Raw genomic sequence first — 10,363 nt, forward strand, 5'->3', positions numbered from 1 at the left:
TTTCTCCTTGCTGTCGCTGTCTTGCACAGCTGCTGCTGCTGCTGACCTTCACTGCTCAGGACACTGCTGTGAGCTCTTGATATCCATCTCGTGTTCTGGAACTCGCATTTCTTGTCTTCAGGAGAGATTCTTGGAGCTTGTTTTCTCAGGTGACAAACACATGGAAGTTAAGCTGTAAAACAATTCAGCCAAAACTGGCTGATGTTTCTAATGATGTTAACCTATAATTTCTTCCGACTGCTGCACGTGAAATTGATCGGGTCTGTCCTCACCTGCAAGTGACACACTGAGACATTTGATCATTGTCTCATTGCTTAAAGAAACACGTCTCCCCTCTCTGGTTCTGAAGTCCCCTTTCTTAAAAACCCAGAGAGATTGTAGTTGTTCTACATTGAAAATCACCAAACCCTTCCTATTTTTTTTACTTATTTTCATCAACAATTCTGCTAAAAGAAATTTTTGTGTGTCCACACTAGGGAGCTGGTGGTCTGCAGGACCACCACCTTCCGCTAGTTGGAGACGAGACGACTTTCACTCCTCTTTTTTCTTTCTTGTTTTTTTCCCCATTTTCAACATTTTGAACCCAATTTTTCACTGTTTTTTTTTTTTTTTTTTTACACACACATCAACTTTTCCCACACAACCATTCTCTGCAATCTTACACACCACACATTTACTCAGTTCTTACCATACAGTCACACATTGAGTTTTGTCCCTGGCCGCTGGTGAAACGTCTGCCGCTCTACTGGATCTAGATCCCATTTACTACACGAGGCGTCCCCCGTGAGGCCCTTGCCTTCTACGGACCAAGGAACGAACACCACCACTCCGTGCACTATAGTATGCAGAAATGGACTCCGACAGCGTACCCGAACCGCTGTCCCTGTGGCGTACTTGGATCGAACACAGGTCTGGGCCGGCTTCTCCCCAACAGCGCGCTCGAGCCAATGTCCTTGTGATGGACCGTACCCAACACAAGCCTGGGGCCTCAAACCACCAGGATTTCCTCCCGGAGACTCGAACTCCGGGGCAACCAGCGTACTATTCAAAGAGGAATAGCAGATCACATGCGCTCACAGTGATCTGCACTGCCAGCAGTCCCCACCTGCATCTTTGCCATCAATGTTGAACTTCACTGGCAGAGAGCTGGGCACTCCAGTGGTTTTAAGGCCGGATCCACTTGCACGCACCTTGCTGGCATCATGGGTGGGCAGCACCTTCACCTTGTAAGGGTGGACAAAAGGGAAGAGAAGAACAACACGCTCACAAATGAAAGGAGCCTCATTTACAGAACCCAGTAAACCACACAAAGACTTTTCCATTTTTAAAGCTGGCCAGAGTGCAACACTGTAACATGTAACACCTAGAAGGTTCAGATGGTTGCAGTACTTTGCTCATTTGGATCAAAAGTTTGGGGGAAAATCTTTCATTAAATCAAGTGATTGTAATGCTCTTGCTTCCGTTGTGTAGTTAACCATCTATCATTTTAGATGTTTCATTAGCAGCCTGATGAAATTAGCTGTGTCGTTAGCCCACTTCAGCCATCCAAACAGATGACCATCTAAGGTGAATTATGCAGATCACTAGCACAGTACACAGATTACCACTTCTTATTCCAGCCAGACTTGTTGTTACTTCATTCTAATCATGCAGGAACAACAAAGATTTATTCCTACTGGCTTTTTAAAATGTGCTTCTTCTATTCTAGAAAAACAAAAACATGTTATCACAGGCTTTTGTTTTTTTCAATGACATCTGTGTTGGCTGTGTCAGTTGCAGGCAAACATTTATCATAATGGTTAGATATTAGGAAATAGCTTAAAATTAGTGCATATTTAACTTGTTACACTGCCTTGATGTTACCTGCATGGGATCTCCTCATCAGCATATGACTGTACCCTGGATGATGATATGTGAGGAGCTTGAACTTGATTCGCTAACAGAAACTAGCTAGCTTAGCGCACATGTCTTGTGGCAAGATATATGCACCTAAATGATTTAAGTCATTGGCTGTTCTGCCAAATTGCCACCAACCTGCAACTTTGTGAGCTGACTGTTTCGGGATTTTTGTGTTTTACACAACAAAAAGAAAAGAAAAAGATCTACAGATTCAGGCATTTCCTTACCTGTGGTAGTCGCGTAGAATGACGTCACTGACAATGGTTTAAGATGAAAACAAACTTTCTCAAACAAAAAAAAATTTAAAAAAACAAAAAAAGAAGTGAGTCGGCGTGTCATCTTTACCGAGCACCATACATGTTTTGCCTCACATTAAAATTATTATTTTTCCTTTTCAAAATAATTCGTGTTCAGAGAAGTCAAATATACCACATTTGCACTAATTCCACGGCCTGGCAGGTGGCGCAGAGCACTTGTCGCCGGCCCCTGGCACCTTGAAGTACAGACGGGCGATGGTTCGAGTCTCACTCATGCCGAGTCCTGTCTAGAGCTTCGGTCTGCTAGGGGATTCCCGGTCTGCGCCGGGAATCCCGACCTTTTTTTGCCTTTTCTGTTTTTCTTTTTTGTGGGTGTTGGGGCCTTTATTTACAAAGCTGGGACTATCTCCGTTGTCATGGCTACCAACAACAACGCCAGCTTGGGGAGACCGGAGACCCGATAAGCACAGACTCATTCATCCTTTATCCACTTTCTTTTCACTGCTGCTGCTTGTTGTGGAAACGCTGGGATTGTGTGCTATGCAGTTTGCCTTGTGGGACCAGTCTTGAATTTTACACATTTGATAAGTGAACTGATGTTTAGTGACCAGAGCTGGGATAATCTGGACACAATCTGCAGCCTGCATCTCCAAATCACAAATGGCTTTAGATCTGATCTAAGATCTAGCAGACAGGCATGCATGTCTCAGGGTGATTACACTAACACATTGTGATTAATCACACACATTTGATACATTATTCACAAGATTTAAAAAACAAACAAACAAAAAAAACCAAACTCAGAGGGAGAGCCTGAAACCATTTACCGAAGTCACATTAGCAGCAGTGTTCAGCTAAAATACACAAGTTACAAGTCGTGCATTTGAGTCATCAGCCATATTATTTCTTAATTTATTCATTATTTTCGAGACACTGTAGTTGTAGAAGCCAGTGTTTAATATAGGACATATATGACAGTAATGAGACAAAAACACAGATAGAATCGCAGAAGCTTGTTTCTCTCCCGTTAGGCTATAGGCCCAGTTACCTTTGACTTTTCTGTGGTCAGTAGCCCTTCATGTCATATTCTTCTCTATGTACAATATAGCATACTAATACAAAACCTGTACGTCAATGAACTTCATTGTGTAATTGATGCAGTTCTGAAATACTAGTCACTTAAAGGTTAATTCACATCTCAATTCTCACTTTGATAACTAGAACCGAGCTATGAATAAATGTAGTGAGGTTAAAGTATCAATCAAAGTATCAATCTCTGTTATACTTGACATTTATTTCTAAAAAACACTTTGCCCTGCTGCCAAATAATTTCCCTAAAGGAGCAAAGTGAGGTTAAGTGTCGTTAGCTGTGGTACTTTATCTCTTCTATGAGTTGCTGCAGGCTCTGGTGGAGGCCCAACCAGCTCCATGGTTTCTGATGAGATGCCGTCAGCATGGTGATCAGTTGGTACCTCCCAATGCTCATGTCCTCCAGTATCACGTGTCCTACACAGCATTGACTGGAGCTGATGCCCAGGATCACACTGCGAGTGGGTCGTAGTCATCACATCTTCACCTCTTCTGGCTTCAGCGGCTGTCATGTGTCAGAATTCCAGAATTCCATAGTCCAAACTTGAAATGAGTTCTGACTGTGTTGGATATAGTGTTGTTTGTTGTCTGCAGGTGCTGGTCCCTGGTGGAGAGAACAGGTGATGCTGGAGTCACTGCAGCCAGATGCACGTACAGCATCTTGGTCACCGCTGAGTACCACAACAGAGAAGGAGGCAGCGGTTCAGCTCAGGGCAAAAGTGGTGAGTCAAACAAGGGAAGATGCCAAGACAGCTCAAGTGCAACTTCCAGTTAAGACGACAGGCTTACATGCAAAAAGTGCAAATGTCCATTACTTTACCCTTACAGGAGGATATGCATACTTGAAGGTTTCCACATATAGAAACATCAAGGTTTGTGGCAGTATTGTTCTACAGCACTACACGTACAGTCATTTTGGTCCAGAGACACAGATTCCTTCTCTCAGACCACTCCAGTATCTGTGTGTCATGGAACCAGTATTGCCGTTGATGGATATCCTATGTAATCCAGGATGTAAAAGGTATTCTGTAATCACGTCTACATGATGTGAAAAGGTGTTTGCCCCTTCCTGTTTCCTAGTGTTTGCATATTTATCACACTTACATGTTCAGATCATCATCACCTACAGTACTGTAGGTTTAGTTTATTTATAGTTATTGTGGTATATGTTGAGTTTAAAATTGCATTTTAACAGCATGCTGCAGCTACCAACAATGGAAATGCTGTTTTGTGTTAAATGATGTCTTTCGTGTGTTATTGCTTTCAGGGAAGCTGAGAGTGGACAGAGCTGCACAGAGGACAACGATCCACTCTCAGCACTTCATACCTGACTGGCCACAGCACCCCTCCTCCCCAGGGTGAGGGGGTCTGACCCCGCCTGCACAGAGGGAGTTTGAACATGCACTCTGTTCGGTGGGTTTAGGAGCCTCCTCACACACACACGGATGAAGCCTGTCACTGGAAGATGTCTCCATTGCATCAGCAGGACGTAAGCATTTGTACAATATTGCAGTTTGTGATGTTTATACATGTTTTATTGCTTCATTTCAAACTAGGAGATATAAAACCATTTTCATAATATTTCTGTGCATTTAGTTGTTTCTTAATAAGTTATTCAGAACATCATTGCAACCTGTCAGCTTTTATTGAGGATGTAGAAAGTTGCTGGTGCCCGAGTGTGTACAGTGGGGTGTTGTGTTTGTCACATGGTGAAAGTGACCTCATGGGGAGCAAAAGAACAACTGAACAATTTGGGGATTCACAGACTTTGGTAATCGTTAAAAAATGAAGAAAAATTGTTCTGTGTGAACAAGAAGCTCAAATATAAACCATCCTGACACACTGACACAAATGATCTGCTATCAGTGTTTCATGAGCCTGGTGAAGCTAATTTGCACGAGTTTAACCTCCCTGTCAAAAACTTGCATGACTCTGTTAGTACTGTAGCTTTCTCCTGTTTATTTATTCATTTGCTTATTGTAGAAGATTAATACGTTCAACAACCGATTCTTACTTGGCCTGAATGTTGAATGTTTGCAGTTTCAGGTCCTACTGATCATTTTAATACTGTAGAAAGTGAGCACAATTTAATCAAATCTGGGATGAAATGGGACAAAAGGGTAATGTGACAGCCACATTAGTCCCTTCCCTCGTTTAACAATGTGTAAGCAGACTGCTTTAACCTGCAATTTACTGCATGTTGTTAGGCTGCATGGTGCAACCACAGTCTGCTAACCACCCGTGTGATCGAAGGTTTGAGCTCTGCTCGAGCTACTGATGAAGCTTGTCAATGCTTGTTAAGTTTCCCAACCACATTTCATCCCGATGGTCCAAGCTTACATCTTATGCTCACAAACGTACTTCTGTAATTAATCAGTACCAATCTATTACTTAAGTACAGTTTGAGGGGCATTAACGAGCATAAATTAGATTTAACTGGATTATGTGTTTAAGAGACACAGACCTTCATCTTTAAGAGGCTCTTCTTAATGTCTGATCATGTTGTGTTGTCTGCAGCATCACTGCAGCAGAGAGGGTATAACACAAGGCCACAGTCATGTGGTATTCTGTCCTGCTATTAAGTGAATAAAATACTGAAAAAAACATCTAACACTAAATACAGTCACTGGCCACTTCATTAGTACACCTGCCAGTACTGTTTTGACCTTCTTTCACCTCAGAACTGCCTAATTCTTTGGGCACAGATTCAACAAAGACCTGGAAAGATCCTCGCAGATTTAGTTTCATTGACATGATAGCATCACACAGTTGCTTCAGATTTGTCGGCTTTGCATCCATGTTGCAATCTCCTGATCCACCACATACCAAAGATAATCTCTGGATGACATCGTTATAAGATGAGTATACTGTGGTCATAAAACGATGACATGGTCAGCAGCACAGCTCAGGGAGGTTGTACCTCTGGAGAGGCCTCTCCTACACCTGAAGTTTTTACCAGTGAAAAGAACAGAGGTTTCCTCATACAGTGTTTCATCAACAGAGGAGAATTTGTTCCTCAGACTGTGCAAAATTGCATTCATGGTTATCCTGCTGCGAGGGTGAGCTCTGAGATGGGCCCAAGCATGCTTCCTCCTCAGCAGTCTTATTTAACCTGATATGTCAAACCCAATTATTGTGGAAGACTCCTCTGACTCTGGAGAAGCAGTTCTGCTTCTTTCTTTTTTTAATGAGCAGTAATGATACTTGTAATAAATGTAGCCTTTCTGCAGCTCTGGAGGCCTGGATTGCTGAATTGGACACTGGAAATCCCACCCTGAAAACCGTAGCTGGTCAGGCCCCTGTAGCCGGAGCAGTGGAAGGTGGCGTAGGCCCTGCTAACTGTCTCCCAGCAGTAATCCTGAGCAGACGGGAAAACATGATGGCTGGGTGACGGTCAGGAGGAAGCAGAAGCCCTGATGCGCCACCAACCTGTTCATGTGTCTAACTGTTTTCCCCACTCAGCGACACACCCGCCAGGGATCAAACTCTGGTAATTGGTGATTCTTTTCTGAGACACGTGAAGACAGCAGCAACCATAGTCAATTGTCTTCCAGGGGCCAGAGCAGGCGACACTGAGGGAAATTTAAAACTGCTGGCTGACGGTAAACCTGAATTCAGTAAAAATATAATTCACATCAGCAATAATGACACCCGGTTACATCAATCAGAGGTCACTAAAATCAATATTGAATCAGTGTGTAACTTTGCAAACACAATGTCAGACTCTGTAGTCCCTCCCCAATCAGACCAGAGTGACATGTTTAGCTGCATGTTCTCCTTAAATTGCTGGCTGTCTGACTAGTGTCCAAGAAATGATGTGGCTTGATAGATAATTGGGAACTTCTGGAGGAACCTGGTCTGGTTGGAGACAATCCCACTTTGGATGAAGCAGCTTTATTTCTAGAAATCTGGCAAATTTATGAAATCCCCTGAAACATGATTATCCAGCGTTGGGACATGTAAGCAGAGTTGCAGTCTCACACACCTCTGCAGCTTCTCTCTACTTTATCCCCCTAAAACCCATCTCCATAGAGACTGTGTCAGCTCCAACAGACAAAAACTAACTAAAAACCAGCAAAAAAAAATGACTTAATGTAAAAAATAAAATAAGAAAGAACAATACAGTATCCTCAACAGCACCAAGAGTTATTACATGACTTAATAATGATCACAAATCGATTTACTCTGCCTTACTGAAATCTGTTACAGCAGGATGATTATGTAAGTTTCAATGATTAACACCCCTGAGTCATACTAACTATCAGAGCCTTTGAAGCACAGGCCGAGGAGGCGGTTGGCAGCATCTTCCACACAGCTTATTAATTAAACAAGATCAATACAGAGTTTAATTATTTGAAAGCCTGATGTTTAGCCTTGTCCATCCCAGCTGGAAATTTAGATCAAACTTTAAAAAGCCCCCGTAAGCTAGAACATCTTACTATTCATCACTGATTGAAGAAAGTAAGAACAACCCTAAGTTTCTCTTCAGCACTGCAGCCAGGCTGACAAGAGTCAGAGCACTGTTGAGCCAACGATTCTTTTAACTTAACTAGTAATGACGTCATGAACTTCTTCACAAATAAAATTTTAACCATTAGAGAAAAAAAATGACTCATATCATTCACAGATGTAACATTATCTGCAGCTACTTTGAGTATCATTGATATTGATCTTTTTCTCCAACTGATCTTTCTGAGTTATGGCTTATTGGCTTATTTGAAGAGTTTCAGCCAGTTTGTCCTAAAAACACCTTGAAAGACTTCAGTTAATCCAAAATGTTGCAGCAAGGTACTGACAGGGACTAGAAAGAAGAGGTGATGGCGATGGCGTTCATTTCGCTTTCCTTGAAGCTTGGTGCGAAATTCTGCAGTAGACTGGAGCGAAGCAAGAGTATGTAAAGGGACAATAAGAGGAAATGATGAAAGGAAGAGAAAAATAAAAATGGTGGAAAAAAGGATCAGAGCCTAAATTCTAAAGCTGCAGCTTTGCATACTGGCAGCTCCAAGATCTCACTGACATGTAATCATAGACTGTATATAAACATAGGCCAGTGTGATGTTATTGATTGTAGACTTTATTTTGAACAAAGGGCAACCTCTGGTGCACTTCATCATGCTATTATTAATCTCTGGCTCTCACAGCATGTCTTTGTTCTGTCTTCCTTCTCTCAACTGGTCCCAGCAGATGGCTGCCCTCCCTGAGCCTGGTTCTGCTGGAGGTTTCTTTCTGTTAAAGGGAGTTTTTCCTTCCACTGTTGCCAAAGTGGTTGCTCATAAGGGTCATATGATTGTTGGGTTTTCTCTGTATGTATTTGTAGAATGCACTCCACACACACACGGCTCGATACAGCGAGATGTTACGTTATTTCTGACTTTTTTGTGACAGTTCAGTCTAGACAGCACCCGTCTCAGCTTTTTACAGCCCCTCCTCTCCTCTCCCGTCTCACTAAAAAGGGGGAAAGAAGACTGTCATCAGACCAAACGCCACCAGCTGTTTTCTCACCTGCTCCCCAGCACCACTCCTCCCTGCAGCCGAACACGGACCACACCTCCGCCACAGTATTGTTGTAGGTCTACCTTACAAATAAAGCACCTTGAGGCGATTGTTGTTGTGATTTGGCGCTGTATAAATAAAATGAATTGATGTGTCAAGTCCATGATTTGTTCCACATTCAGTTATTTCCTGTTTTATTCTGGTAGCCGTGTCTCCTGTGTCTAGTGTTTAATTACACCTCAGCATTTTTGTTATCGGATTAGTTCAGCTGTGTTTTTTCCTCAGCTGTCTCCACTCTGCCTACATGTATTTAACCCTCATTGCTGTTTTGTCCTGTTCTCCTGGAGTCCTGCTTCAGTCTGTTTTGTTTCTGTCCTGCTCTGATGTTGTTTTGTTACTGATGGCCAAATAAAGCTTCTGAAGCTTTTACTGAAAAAGGTTTCATTACTTGAAACTTTCAACACAGTTGTCTTTGGTGAATCTGGTGGCCTGAAATATGAAGAGCAGGTTGAATCACAACTTAAACTGCTTCATTATGATCGCTCACTCTACAGAGCCCTGTTGCCAGTTTCTGTTTAATATCATGTGACGGTGCGTGTGATATCGTTCTACACTGTGGTGCTTTGAACAGGTCTATTTGATAATAACTAGTTTTGATGAATAAACATTCCTTGTTTAAACATGTGTCATGGTGTGGTCTCTCTTGCTTGTGACTCTTGACGTTTGTAAAATTTAGTGAACTTTATGAGTTTATTCTGCCTCTGTGTCCTGCATCTGAGTCCACACTCTACCTGCCACACAGCAGACCACGACGGCTGTAACTAGAGAGCGGTCGAGGAATCTGGCTGTTTATTTGAAGCAGCTACTGCAGTCCATGGAAACTGGTACAGTTAGCAAAGTGGGATCAGTGTGATTTAGAGGAGTGAAATCATTGAACAAAGTGAGGAAGCTGATCCACTTTGACTTCTGTTGTGGAAGTTTCCACTTAAATAAGCCTGCAGATGACGGTAGCTAACATTCTTTAATCAAAGCACACACAGAACATGCAACCAGCTTGATGGAGAGCCTACATGACCATGGGCAGGGTCACAGAGTCTCACTGAGCCTAGCATGGCTCAGTTAAATACCTTCCACAGGAACAAAGGCAGTACACAGCTGTTTCACACCTTAAGGTTCACACTCCTTGCTACCTCCAGAGTCCTCGAAGAGACAAAGACTCTCCTCCTGTGGAGTTGTCTGCTTCCCCCAACTTCCTAAATAGACCCCACCATTTGTCTTACAGTATGAGTGTCAGACATGTTAAATCACCAAGGCATTACAATAACGTGATTAATACATAAGTGAAGAAATTCCATTACAATCCACCCTTTGATTCTTAAATCAAGAATCACATTAATACCAGAATTTCTTTCCTGACATTCTGTATATCACATCAACATTATTGTACACTTAAAGGAGTTTCACACTGTGTATCCTCACTTCACTGTTCTCCCACACCCTTTGTTCATCTTTAATCTCCCACAATCTAAGCTCTCACATGCAAATGGCAACAACAATTATACAGAGGAAAGGTCTTCTCATAGTGTCAGAGTACTTGCATGGCAAAGTGAAACATCCTTAGGTGT

General features: G+C 42.4%; 1 long non-coding RNA gene across 1 annotated transcript; it reads right to left on the bottom strand.

Annotated features, from left to right (window-relative positions):
- Nucleotides 1-1,109: 1,109 nt before the first annotated feature.
- On the bottom strand, nt 1,110-2,463 carry LOC112845310 (uncharacterized). Its single transcript, XR_003218118.1, has 3 exons — nt 2,329-2,463; nt 2,127-2,180; nt 1,110-1,223 (listed from the first exon to the last, which is right to left on the bottom strand). It is a non-coding gene; the product is annotated as an uncharacterized LOC112845310 (long non-coding RNA).
- Nucleotides 2,464-10,363: the final 7,900 nt, after the last annotated feature.

This window comes from Oreochromis niloticus, unplaced genomic scaffold, assembly GCF_001858045.2.
Source record: "Oreochromis niloticus isolate F11D_XX unplaced genomic scaffold, O_niloticus_UMD_NMBU tig00006650_pilon, whole genome shotgun sequence".
Lineage (NCBI taxonomy): Eukaryota > Metazoa > Chordata > Actinopteri > Cichliformes > Cichlidae > Oreochromis > Oreochromis niloticus.